Below are 14,923 nucleotides of genomic sequence, written 5' to 3'. Positions count from 1 at the left end.
AACGGAATAATAATAACAAACATTTCCCATATTCATTCTGTGTTTAATTTCCTCCCGGGTATCATTTATAATTGTTACTGTTGCTCCCAGGCATTTGAATTTTTCCACCTCTTCAAAGGATAAATTTCCAATTTTTATATTTCCATTTTGTACAATATTCTCGTCACGAGACATAATCATATACTTTGTCTTTTCGGGATTTACTTACAAACCTATTTCTTTATTTGCTTCAAGTAAAATTCCCATATTTTCCCTAATCGTTTGTGGATTTTCTCCTAACATATTCACGTCATCCGCATAGACAAGCAGCTGATGTAACCCGTTCAATTCCAAACTCTCTCTGTTATCCTGGACTTTCCTAATGGCATACTCTAGAGCAAAGTTAAAAAGTAAAGGTATCAGAAACTGACCTATACGGACTCTGCTGTACGTTTCATTGAGACACATTTTAATTAATCGAACTAGTTTCTTGGGAATACTAAATTCAATAAGAATATCATATAAAACTTCTCTCTTAACCGAGTCATATGCCTTTTTGAAATCTATGAATAACTGATGCACTGTACCCTTATACTCCCATTTTTTCTCCATTATCTGTCGAATACAAAATATCTGATCAATAGTTGATCTATTATGCCTAAAACCACACTGATGATCCCCAATAATTTCATATACATATGGAGTTAATCTTCTCAAAAGAATATTGGACAAAATTTTGTACGACGTCAAGAAAAGTGATATTCCTCGAAAGTTACTACAGTAGTCTTGTCCCCCTTCTTAAAGATAGGTACGATTATGGACTCCTTCCATTGTTCAGGAGAATTATAAAAAATAATAATAATAATAATAATAATAATAATAATAATAATAATAATAATAATAATAATAATAATAATAATAAAGACTAGTTTACGTACACCAGTTTCATTCTCGCAATAATGTTCCATGACGATGGATGTTTTCCTGATGAAATTTATGAAGGTCCAGGGAACATTTCACTAGTATTTTGTCCAAGAGAAAATAGATAATCATGGCAAAGAATATTGTGCACGGAGATTGTATTGTGACATTGCTTGAGGTGTGGTTATGGACCTGAACGGTAACCATTATCACCTGTGAGAAATGAATAGAAAACTTCGAATGTCCGTTCACAGGAAACCACAGGTTTCCGCGTACTACAACAAACTAGAAAGAGAACCCACAAAATGTACCAAATACTTGTAAAGGAAATTTAGAATTATGAGTGATGTACGTAAACTGTAGGCAATTAGCCTATATAGGCCTACATGGACAAATTCTGATATAGCATGTTAGCTCTGTCTTAAATATTTTCTTTAATAAATCAATTCCAGATGAGAAATTCAATGTTCACTCTGCTATGGCTCGTAGTTTTATATGTAATTTTATTCGTTTTTTTCTGGTCATTACAGGTTACACAAAATAATCTTCCATACAAAGATTATAGCGTTACCATGTTAAGGTATGTATTTATATTCTTAGGTCCTAGACGAGTCATAGATATCTTAAAATAAAAGGACATTGAGTGTCGACGCAAATTTTACCCCAAAATAAGGGTCGAAAGTTGCTGTGAAAGTGGAGGCTGGTGGAGAGATGCGTGCAGGAGGGATACACCGTCGAGGTGGAAGAGGTATTAGGCAGTGAGGAACAACACATACATCTCACTTTCTTGCGTTTTCTTACTGATCACAGAGAAAAAGCAAGTTTTCTTAATATCGAATTAGACATGTTAAGTCAGGTGAGGTTAGGTTAGGTTAATTTAGGCTTTTTCTATGCCTTGCATAATATACTCTAAGAATGTGACCTTTCTTTCAAGGCATATCAAAAGCCTAAACTAACTTAACCTAACCTGACACTGGTTCAAACTCGCTTTGGTTGAATCAGTGACAGGTTAGGTTAGTTTAGGCTTTTGCTACGCCTTTCATTTATTTACAATTGTCTAAGAATGTGCCCTTTCTTCCAAGGCATGCCAAAAGCCTAAACTAGCCTAACCTAACACTGATTCTACCTTACGAAAACTCGCCATTTCTCTGTGAATCAGAAAATGAGATGCATGTGCTTCTTCTTCTTGCCGCCTACCCCTTCCATCTCCCTCGAGAGATTCTATTTGCTCACACCTCTCCAATGGCCATCACTTTCACAACAATTTTCGAACCTTACTTTCGGTGTTTTCTGATGCCAGACGTTTGACAATAAAGTCATTTGACCTCTTGCACTCCAATATTTTTCAAAGATATTGTCATGGTCAGCCACTGAAGCACAGATTTTGACGTGTTCCGAATCCATTTCTTGATATGAGTTTCTCAATGGGCAGTTAGAGGACTGATATTCCAATTCTATGCAGGTGCTTGGCCAAACAGTCATGGCCTGTTGCCAATCTAAATGCAGCTACAGACGATTTGCGTGATAAATCAGGAATTAACTGTGGATTATGATGCAGAGAGTTCCATTTTTTCCCTTGAGATTGTGTTATCAAATTTTGTTTGTTGAAGTCTAAGTATGTAGATTTAATAAATCTTTTCACAGAGTAATTCGTAGATTTAGTAACAGGTCTGTAAGTAGCAGTGCTGCCCTTCTTTGCTAAAGCATCCGCAGTCTCGTTTCCCAGGATTCCACAATTGGATGGTATCCATTGGAATACAATTCTTTTATTGAGTGTTATTAATTGAGAGAGCATTTTAGTTATTTCTGCTGTGTGAAATGAAGGTGTGTGTCTAGAAACTATTGATAGAATAGCTGCTTTGGAGCCTGACAATATAACTGCATTTTAAAATTTATTGATGTGGCATAGAAGATTCCTGAGACTTTCACTTATTGCAATGATTTCTCCATCAAAACTTGTTGTTCCATATCCAAGAGATCTATAAAGTAATAAGAGACAGCACGTAACACCTGCACCTGCATCTTGTTCCCTGGAGATCAAGGATCCGTCGGTGTATAAATGAAGCCAGTTTTGTGAAAGGTACCTAATATTAATTGTCTCTAAAGACAATTGTGTCTTTATTTCAGTGTTTACTTCTGATTTCAGTATTTCGTCTGTTAAATTTAGATTATACTCTGTATTTAATAGAGTTAAAGGATTTGGTTTAATTTGTAAGTTTTCTTTTAAATTCGGGATATTGATTTTCTGTTTTAACTCTTCAACCATGGATATGAAACATTTTTGAGTTTTTAATCTACAGAGAGAACTGTATGAATGCCAATTGTTTCCTGGTAATCTGATAAGTTTTTCATATTGGATCAGTGTTTTTTCTTCTATAGTGATTTTGATGCTGTTAATATTACTGAGGAGTCTCATAGAATCTATTGGAGTTATTTTGATTCCACCAGTAATGAGCCTCCGAGCTTGGTTTTGAACACGTTCATTTTGTTTATGAAAGGTGAAGTAATTAAAACTTCTCTGCAGTACGTCAGCACTGGCTGTGTAAACATTTTGTATGTAGTGTTCAAAGTATTTCTAGAGCATCCCCATTTCTTTCCTGCTAGTCTTTTCAGAAGGGAGAATCTTTTACGAGCTTTTTCAGAAATATATTTCAAATGGTTGCTCCATGTTAACTTACTGTCTAAAATATCTCCAAGATATTTGGATTCTTAAGTCCTAGGAAGGTGTTGGCCATTGTATTAGATAATGAATTCTCTCTCTTTTTTACCAAGTGAAAATATTTGGTAGTTACTTTTGCTGAAATTGAGTGTCATAAAATTTGACGTATTCCATTCATGTAGTTGATTTAGAGCTTTAAGAGCAGAATTTTAATTTTGTGTCTATATCTGTGAGATCCAGAAGTCCACAAAACTATATACTGGTATGCAAATAGTGCTGTTTTTCATGTTTGATTCCTCTAATAGGGAGGGTAAGTCATTTATATAAATATTGAATAAAGTTGTGCTGAGGACAGCGCCCTGGGGTAGACCTCAATATGTTTGTCTGTAACTAGAAAGTGAGTTATTGAATTTAGTAGCAATGAATCTTTGACAAGGGAATTCTTTTATCCGTCTGAACATATTGCTGGAGATACCTAATTTCTGGAGTTTTAATAATAATTTATTTCTCCGAACAGAGTCATATGCTAATTGAAAGTCAATAAATGTTGCCAAGGTATCTTCTATCTTGTTAACATTGTCTTTTATTCCTTGGCCGAGGCATATGACTTGTTCATTAGTAGAGTGTAGTTCTCGAAATCCTTGGAGATAGAAGATTTTGAGATTCTAAATACCAAGTTGATCTGTTGGAGATCATTGACTCCATAGTTTTTGCTATCATGGTTAATAGTGCTATTTGTCGATAACTATTAACATCATGAGCAGGTTTCTCTTTTTTGTGAATTGGTACAATGATTGCTTTTTTCCAAGCTGCAGGAATTGAGGTGTTCCATGATAAATTGAAAATGGATAAAAGTACAGATTTGGCTTTCTCCCCCAGATGTTTAAAAAATTCTGAATGAATGTTGTCGGGACCAGGAGATTTCTTGGTTTTTAAATTTTGTATGGCTATATTTAATTCTTTGTAAGTACAATTTTGATGAAATATTTCAGGTTTTGTGATAGTACTAGTAGGCCTAATATTGTTTTTATTATTTTTATGTAATTCTTTTTTGATAAATTTTTCAGTTTTTTTGATATTGGGATGTAATCTGTGAGAGTTTGAGTAGTGTTTGTTAAATGCATTTGCTATATCTCTACTATATGTTAATGTTTTGTTATTATGAATAATAGGGTGGCTAGTATTTTCCTGTGTATTGAAAATATTCTTCAGAAATTTATATGTTCTGTAATTAATATTTTCACCAAATGTATTAAAACTGTTCTTTTTTGCTGTTATGATTGCTTTTTTAAGAATGGCAATCTTCTTCCTCCAATCTTGAGTATCTTCTGGTGTTTTGCTATGTTCTGCTTTAGTTCTTGTTTTATCTCTATAAAGATAGATTCTACTTTCGGTGTAAAATTGGCGTTAGCACATATGACTCAACTACAACCCAAGGATGTAAATACATGTGTACCTTAACGTGGCAACGCTATAGTAAAGAAGTAATTTTATAATCTGGTTTGTCAGTTATACATACCGGTACGGCACTTTTCATTGTGTGATGATAGCTGCTAAATCTACCGCCAAGACTCGTTCTAATAACAGTAGCAATATTAGTGATATCTCAAAAATGAAAGGATCAAATTAAAAAATTATAGAAATACAATCGAAGTCTGGGTAATTATGTAGTAAGCATCAGCAAGGTCATTTTCCGGAGGTCCAGAGCACATAATGTGCTCTGGATCTCTATTGTGGGAAGTTGGCGGCCTCACTGATGTTTATTACATAATTACTGAGGTCTGTTACAACCCTACTGTCCGTGAATAAGGTTAGAGGAGGTTTTATGAAAGGATAGATAAGTGAGAGATAGACCGAGATTGATGGTGGATAGTCCAAGTTCTGTGATAGGTAGAATGAGGTCTGTAACAGGTAGGCCAAGATCTGTGACAGATAACCCCACTCTATGCAGTAAGGTTAGATGGGATTTGATGAGGGAATAGCTCTTGTTTAGATTTTTTATTCTTAATACTTTCTGTCTATTACAATTTGTGTACTGCGGAATAGTATGGAACCATCTCTGAACTTCAAGTGCCTAGTTTATTACCACATATGAATATCATATGAAAACCCTGTGGAATAGAATGCTTAAATTGAATCATCTTTCTTCATTCAGAATTGACTTAAGCACAAAATTTAGAAGCTCCCTCAAGTCGAAACAGAAATAACAGTCTGGTACTCAGTACTGGTACTACGTATTTTGATGGTGAAATAACCACAATTCATACATCCTTAACTAACCTTCTATATAGAATAAACAAATTTAAGGATACTGTTACAATATATTGTCAGATTCTCAAGCAACTATACTAGCAATTGCGAGTCTTTACTCACCTAAATCACAACAAATGCACGAATGCAGAAAAATGATATACTTACTATCTAAGAAAATTAAAACGAAAATATGATTTTTCATTGGATCCCATCACATTGTGGTTTGATTGGGAATGAATCCGCAGATTTTCTGGCTAAGAAAGGCATAAAAATCCCACAAAAAACGAAATGAAGTTTATCCTACTATTCTGTAAAACTGTTAATTAATCAAGAGAAAATGTCTGTCAATGTACATAAAAAACTGCAAAAACAATGCTGAAAGCAAGAAGTGGCAAATTCTTAAATCTAATCCAGGAATTGCTCCTCAATTACCACGAAAATCTGCAGTTGCAATTATCGATTAATTACTGGCCATGACTGTCTAGCAGAACATCTACACAGGATTGGAATACGTAACTCTCCCTTTTGTGTGTTGTGCAATTCTAATGAAGACATGAACTTAGAGTATTTAGGAAGAATGCAAGAGGACTAATGGCTTTGTTGCCAAACGTCTAGTCATTTGAACAACAACATTCACATTTTGACCATATGGAAGCATTTGTTTAGACTGAATAGCCATTGGTTTGTGTCTGTACAGTCCGACTCTCACTTGGCCCATTACCTTCAGTGGCAGTGCTGTTTGCCTGTTGATTGCTGACTGAATCACTCCATGCTGATGGATGTGAATTCATTCTACAATTTGTAAAAAATTTACTTTTATTCTTAAATTTGAAAATACACAAGAGTGAAGCTCTATACCAATTTACTTATTAAATTCAATTTTATTTCATCCTGACAGGTGCTATACATGGAATCCCAAATCGTCCTAGATTAAACACACAAAATTTTGAAATGTATATCCTGTTGTATTGATAATCATCGTAGCTTTGTAGGTTGAAATATACTTTTGAACGTCTGAATCCTCGAGTCTGCACTTAACAGTGATTTGCTATCACAATAGTGTAGAATGTAGCTAAAAATATTCATCTGATGTCATATTTTCTGAGAATTAAAATGAAGTCTGATTGGCGATATACTGTTTTACTATATGTATGATTTTCTTGTAGATTTTCTTAAAAAGTGACAGTTGTTCATTACAGGCATTTATTTATTATCCATTCACCCTATTTCTTGGCAAGTATATTTCTTAAAGAAGAAGCAACCACAGAAACAATGAACTATGAACTAATAATTTGTATTGTATTGTTTTTATTTACATTATTCGTATATCGCTTCACAGATAGAATATGTAAAAAAAAAAAATCTTAATAGTACTATAAAGTCTTCATTATAGTCACAGCCTAGTTAAAATACATACAGAATAGTTTTACAATACACTAGTACAAGATAAAGGTTTAGTATCGATACTGAATACAAGAGGCGGCCGGGTAGCTCAGTTGGTAGAGCAGCTGACTATGGACTGGACGGTGCGGGGTTCGATCCCGAGTGATGACGGAATTTTTCTTGTTGCCAAACTTCCAGAACGGCCCCGAGGTTCACTCAGCCTCATATAAAATTGAGTACCTGGTCTTTCCCGGGGGTAAAAGGCGGTTGGAGCGTGGTGCCGACCACACCACCTCATTCTAGTGCTGAAGTCATGGAAAGCATGGGGCTCTACCTCCATGCCCCCCCCCCCCAAGTGCCTTCATGGTATGTGACGGGGATACCTTTACCTTTACTTAATACAAGACAGAAATATTCATGCAGTGTTTTTGAATGTCATAAATTCACCTACAGAACAGAAGGCGTGAGAAATTAGGTACTTCCTTAATTTGAGTTTGATTTTTTATATCCATAGGGAAGTTATTAAAAATTCTTATTGTCATATAATGCACTCCTTTTTGATAGCACGATAGACTTGCCGATGGAGTATGAAAGTCGTTTTTTAACGAGTATTTATGCTATGAACTGTTGGATCAGTTACAAAGTTTCCACAATTACATACGAGGAAGTTTATTAATGAAAAAATATACTGGACATTATTTGTAGTTCCCTAGGTCGTAGTAGGAATATACTGTTACTATCTTCAGAATTTCCCCAGAATATTATTCTAAATCTCATTACCGAGTGATAATATGCGAAGTACTGTATATTGTTTTTAAGGTACTGATGTTTACTATCTCTTGCATAGAACTAATAGAAAAACATGCTGAATTTAATTTTGGGGGTAATTTCTTTAATATGATTTTTCCAATTTAACACATCGATTTGTCTTTCCTTTCCAATCAGATGAGTCAAAAGAGTGTGACTTTCCGTTTGTTCTTGTTCTCCACATTTACAGAGTCTTTCATTTTGTAACTTCTGTTTGGTGTTCTTAGAGTTTGTCATGATCTGACAGGAATTTTGTTCATACAAAGTTAGATCTAAGCTTTTGCATTTCCGCTTTCCAAGTACAGAAAGGAAGCAGGTCTTGTTCTTCCACTAGTGGTCCTGTTTTTTGATAGTAAATTCTCTTATTTGGTTTTTAACAAAGTAGTAGGTACAAAGAACTGAGGTTGTAGGAATACTTTTGTCCCAAGAAAAGGAAAAGCATTTCTTCTTATACCACCATGTAATCTGTAAAGGTAAAAAGCCAGAAATAATTTAATTTTGCAACTCCTCGAAAGATGAGGTTTTTACCTTTAATGAGAAAAGTGTCAATTATAGTTCTGAAAGAAAACCCAGGCATTGGTCTAATGTTTTAATCTTGTGTTCTACAGAATTCTCGACATTAGCTCTGTAAATGCACACATCCTCTATAATACAAAAATAGCATTCTCATGAAAATATTACATTTATAAAATGTTTGGCGAGAGAACTGCTAGGGAAGTTTCTTGGGAAAAGAAGAGTTCAGAATTTCCATTTAATTCATGAACTCTGTGCTTGCATACTGTGTATTCTGGAAATTAAAGAAGAAATTTAGCAGCATTCTACAAAAGAGAGTGACCAAAATTAAAACTTTCACTACTTGTAATAAAAAAAGCAGTATATTCTGGGAATTAAAGAAGAAATTCAGGATTTTACAAGAGAAAGGTTAACCATGAGAAAAATCTGCTACCTGTAAAAAGGAAAACAGTGTATGTATATAGGGATTCCATTTGTTCTGGTTTTTCTGGAATAGTTCTTGTTTTTTATTGAAGAGTCCCAGTGTCCCGATTAGGGTTTCCAATTATAATAAATAAAAATTACTGGCTATTTTACACATGCAAGTGTAAATGAATATGTATGATACACTAAATATAGAATCTGCAAAGGAAACAGTTTTTCTTTATTGGATTGTATTCATACTGGTGATGTCTGATATGAGCAATAAAGAGGTTACACAAACAACAATCTTGCTTCAGTGTTCCAAATTTGTATTTGGAACTTGATGCCACAGCTTTAAGAACTATATAAAGGGGTTAAATTCTACACTACCAAATTTAAAGTTTTCCCTAATTTTAAGTTCAGCTTTTACTATTTTTGCACTCATATGATTCCTGTCATCAGCCCGTAAGTTACACACTCCACAAAAGTATTCACTGCAGGAATAGCAAACACATGTTGAACTGCCATTATTGTTTGTGGAATATAGTCTGAGGCACCCTTAACCTGAAAATATTTACTCCTTTTTCCAATACTTGTTAGATGTTCATCTTTTACAAAGGAAGAAACGATTTGTTTTTGTCCAGTACTTAAAATTTCTTTCACTTTTGTTGTAGCATCAGCTAGTTTTAAGGCTGAAAAATACCTGAAAGGAGAACTATCGAAATTCGAACCATTTATCGAGATAGTTAATGGTTCTTGTATAAAAATCAGTTGCCTCTTTTTTCAATTTAGAGGCTCACTGTTTCTTAAAGTTCGAGTTCTTTGGAGCCTGATTTGCCTTTGCACCTAAAATCTCATCATCATATATCTATTTTTCAGCACGTTTCTTAGTTCCCTGGATGATCTATGGCGAGTCCTCGGCATCAACCCCTTTGATTTGATTACCTGGTTGGATTTTTCCGAGGTTTTCCCCAACCAAAAGGCAAATTCCAGGTAATCTTTTGGCGAATCCTCGGACCTCACCTCATCTCACTACATCTCGCCAAAATATTGTAAAAAATTGCACAAAATTGTAAAAATTGTAGAAAATTACTAAATTGTAAAACTGTAAAAATTTTAATTGTAATATTGTAAAATTTTGACTTGTTCCACATCTTAAAGCTTCATTGCTCATGTAAGATCTATGGAATAAAATAAATTAATGAATGAATGAAACTAAATAGACATCACATGAATACATATCTTTCTTTAAGGTTGAGATAGTTGTGTGGAATAAAAAAGTATTTGATGGAGGAAATTCAGAACAGAGACCATCTGTTTCGTCTCCTATGAATCTCATATATCACAGCCCTCCTCACCTACTTTCAAGAAGTAGGTACTTTTTCTGATTGCCTCCAGTTTACGAAGAGTCTATCCACAGCTTTGAATAAGGTGAATAGGAATGTGGCGAAGGATTTCATGATAATCTTGATGGAAAAATTCAAAACAGTTTCTCAAAGATTGTACATTTTTTGAGCTGGATTAAATGTGTTGAATATTTTTAAAACCAAAGTTTCTGCATCAAATGAAATAACTTCAAGGCTGTGTTTACATGCACTGTGTAGAATGTGGTAGTTACAATTTGCTTTGACTATTTGAATGCACCAATGATAGTTTTTGGAGAACTGAGGAAGTTTCGCCATAACTAATGGATGCATTGTCTGCTCTGTGAGCAACGATATTTTCAATACTTAAAATCAAGTTTTCCGAGAGTTTCTGTGGTAGTGCTTGTAATACACTGTGATAACTCATTTGGTTTCTCATAAAAATGCAAAGTACGCATCAGTTGATATTGAAAATGGACAGGGAGGATTAATCTTCATTTTTACAACAGTTTCAATGGAAAAAGTTCCTAGAACATTCTCAAAAATTGCCTCTATTTTGTCCTTCCAAGTTAAATTTTGCATGCTATATCTGAATCACTATATTTTATTATTTAATTTATTTTCATAGTCTGAAGAATTGTAGCTGTGTTGATGCTTAAATGCATGAAGGCTGCCTTCACAATAGCAAAAGCAGAGTTCTTTTTATATAAAAAATCTGTTCATTACCTGAGAAGTGGTTTTTGCATTCTGTGCTGCTACTGTATAAGTTTTCTCCCACTTACATGAACTTTAACAGCTTTCAGTTCATCAAATTTCACACTAATAATAATCACTCAAACTGTACAACGAGCATTGTTTGAATAGCCATGAACTGCCTCTCACTCAGACAGTTTACTTTTTTAACAACTATTTTTTCCTCTGATTGAGATTCTGGCTGATATGTACAGTCTTAGAAAAAAGTTTTGTTGCACAAATACTTTATAAGTCTCAGAAAGGAGGCAGCACATATGATCAGAGGACAAGGGAACTGGTTCATAAGAGCACGACTAGTTGAGGAAATAAAATTAGTTTTGTTTCATCGTATGTCTGATCATGCACACTGCCTGCTTTCTGGGACTTATAAAGTATCTGTGCGACAAAATGTTTTTCTAAGACCGTACATCTATTATCAGACAGTACATCTCACTTGGCAATATGTGATATTTTAGTTTAGCATATCATCTCTTGTCTGTGAAAGCATGAACTTTCAAATAAAATAGTGGCAATATTGGCAGGTAACGATAATACCAGTATCAATTTTGATGATTGTAAAAGGTGAGTGACAATGTTTTCTCCAAAGTTTAAGAACAATTAAAAAGGGATATGATAGGAGTTGGCTGTGTTGCATACGTAGTTTACAATACAATGCAGTAGATGTCTTCCCCATTGATGTTCAATCAATAGGAGTGTGATTTTATGGTGATTATCTTACCCTGATTTCGGTGAATAAAATGGTTTAATTTTTGGTTAATATTTCGTAAAAAAAAAAAAGAAAAGCAATTTTTGTGTATATTTCGCACCCTTAAAGAAAGTTAAAAAAAAATAATAAAATATTTTTTAAAAATAATTATTGAAATGTTTCCTTTGAAACTAACAGATAATTTCCTACATAATTGAAGGGCTGAGAATGAGTTAATCCAAAGCCACGCTTTTACCAAAATCGATCTCTTGTGCGAGTTCATTTCTTACACATATGGGTAAGTTACTAGTAAAATATAAAATTTACTGAACAAATAACAGAAATTCACTCTGAAGAAATTGTGATAGGTACTGCACCTAATAGCATTGAAATGTAAACCTTTAACACGCTCTCCTGTAAAGTTTTGTTTTTGTGACATAGGACTACATCATTCTCAACTCAATTAATTAAATTCATAATTCGATTTCATTGGACTGTGAGGGAGCGACAGCACTGCCTTCTTCATCTCACGAAGGCAGTTGTTGCAGGAAAGAGAAATAACCATTGTCTTCTTGCACTGCTCCCTGGAAGTAGTCTCGGAAACTATGCATACATCGTTGCCAGATGTCACATGTATATAAAGCTGAACGATCAAATATTTATAAATATTCATGTATATTTTATAACAAATAAAATTTTCACGTTTTATTTGGAAGAAAGAGTCATTTTTCGTGCCAATTCATCATAAAACCTGAATTTTGTTGAAAATATTGATTATGAAGTAATTTCGTAGATTTATATCAATTTCGCGAAAATTCGCGGATATATTTCACTTAATTTTAGACTTTCATTAAGGAAGTTGCATTTTCCATACATAAAATTAAGTTTTTTTTCATGTTTAGTGTATGTTATTAATACTAAAAAATCACACCCCTATCAATCAGTATTGAGTAAAGTATTTCAGCATTTTCACTAATATACTGTTAGAGTTGAGTCGCTGAAATCGTTCCATTGGCTTTGTTAACATTGACTCAGTGGTGATATTCAGCCAGTTCGCACTAGTTTGGACGAACCGGCTGTTAAATTATTTAACATAGGTACACATGAGAGAACTGGTTGTTAAACTTTTTGGATATCACCACTGCATAGGCCTAGAATATAGAACAGTTCTGAGCCACAGTAAAGCTCGATGGCTATCACTGCTACCAGCCTTGACTCATTTTATTGAACTATATAATGATCTGATAGTTTATTTTCTATCATTGGATGAAAGCCCTATTGTTTTGAAAGTATTTCTGAAAAACAAAAACGATTAATTTTCTGCTTATTTAATAAAACTCAACTGAAAATGTTTTCTGAAGCTGTATGTAAGTTAGAATGTGAAGAGCTAGGGCCTACGAGAGAAACAGTTTTTGCACAGTATTTTCAAGGCTGTGCTCAATGAAATTCATGAAGACGAAATAATGACTTAGAAATATGTCATGAATTAGGTACCGGTATGTTATTGAATTTTATAATACTGCAATTAAGTACATCCAGGAGTGAACAGAATCATTTTCTACATTAAAATTGATGCTGTGGATTTCTTTGAATTCTGAATTTTCTTGGAATGTTGCTTCCGGTTGCTTTGAAATTGTGAAGAAGTTTTTACCAAAGTGTCACATAGAAGAATCAGACTGTTTTGATGAGTTCATTCTTGTAAAGTCGATTGCAGAAGATAGAATTGAACATTGGAACAATGATGTGTGTTCAGTGGAGGAAAGTTGGCTACTGATATTTAAACTGATGAAAGGTGAACAAGTCAGCTGTGAAAATAAAAGACTATTGTTAGTTTTTGCTTGGCAATACCAAGCTCAAACATTTCAATGGAAAGGATTTTCTCAGTGATGTGTATGTGGGCTGATATTAGGAATAGATTAAAACTGGAAAATAATTACATCTCTGTTAGTAAAAACTAAGTTTAAAGAGTTGACATGTTCAGACTTTCTTGTTGTAGTGCCTAAAGGCATTAAGCTCCTGGATCAAACTCATCCATCAGAAGAATATCAGAAATCTGATAAAGAAGCAAGTACCAGTATTGTACGTCTATACTAGTACTTCTTAATAAGTTAGGCATAAAATGAGCAGTTGTAATGTTATTGCATGTAATTTCTTGCATTTCACGTGATTTGTACAATCTAAGACTTGGCACAAAAAATAAAAACTTACCGCAATATATTGCACATGAAGAGATGTCCTCTCCCCCCCCCCCCCCCCCCGTAAAAAGCAATGCCTATGAGTATGCCATAGATGCTTTAATTGTTCTATTGAAATCTTTTGAAAAGTAGTGAACATAGATACCTTGAGGTTTTCAAGAAAAAATATGCAATGAACATAGGCCTATGCATTAGGGTGTATCGAATTTTTTTTTTTTTTTTCCGAAATTTAAAATGTAAGGGTATAAAAAAAGTTGCCTTGTATTATGCAGTGGAAAAAAACATGTCTGTAATTACACTTTTCACTGAGCCGCAGGAAACTTAAAGTTCAGTGTATAAAGTAAAATTTTTTTTTTTTTTATTTTCATAATTGTTTGGTGTGTGTTCATAGGGGCTTAAGTTATTTGTCTTTTACAATTTTCGATAATCTTGTCTTCACAAGAAGATATAGCTTAAACTATAAACCTCACATTTATCTGAATAATCAAGAAATTCAGTAAAATCCAACTCCTAAGATCCTAGGATTAATTTTTGATGAAAACTTTTAGGGAAAACACATTTAACCAATGTTGCTTCGCAGTGTCTACCACGATTAAATCTCTTCAAAATCATAGCTAATAAGGAATGAGGATCAGATATCACGACGATGCGTCTGTTTTATAATGCTTATATACGATCAAAATTGACCTATGGATGTGAAATATGGGGAGGAGCATCAGCAACTCGTCTACAAAAAATTTCTGTTCTTCGAAACTCAGCCTTAAGATTATGCCTAGGAGTACCAAAAACCACATCAACTGTTGCCCTAGAAATTGAATGTAATATTCAACCAATCAGACACTATGTATTACAAAAGGATCAAAAAATACATTTAAAATTGCAAGCCTCATCTAGATCTCAGGTGTTCTTCAAATTGTCAGATAATCTCCTGCGTAATTTCTATAAAATAAACAAAAAGAAATACCAATCTATATCACAGACACACTCATTGCTAAAACTCCAGTTGTGA

The 14,923-nt window shown here is 33.8% G+C and overlaps 1 long non-coding RNA gene across 1 annotated transcript in view; it reads left to right on the top strand.

The window, feature by feature from the left end:
- The window catches only part of LOC138715654 (uncharacterized), a 92,672-nt gene that overhangs the window by 944 nt on the left and 76,805 nt on the right, over window positions 1-14,923 (top strand). Inside the window, exon 2 of the long non-coding RNA XR_011336531.1 lies at window positions 1,431-1,480. This is a non-coding gene — a long non-coding RNA (uncharacterized lncRNA). The remainder of the gene's footprint in view (window positions 1-1,430; window positions 1,481-14,923) is intronic.

This window comes from Periplaneta americana, chromosome 15 (assembly GCF_040183065.1).
Source record: "Periplaneta americana isolate PAMFEO1 chromosome 15, P.americana_PAMFEO1_priV1, whole genome shotgun sequence".
NCBI lineage: Eukaryota > Metazoa > Arthropoda > Insecta > Blattodea > Blattidae > Periplaneta > Periplaneta americana.
The sequence above is the reverse complement of the archived record's forward strand: the minus strand, read 5'-3'. Positions and strand labels throughout refer to the sequence as shown.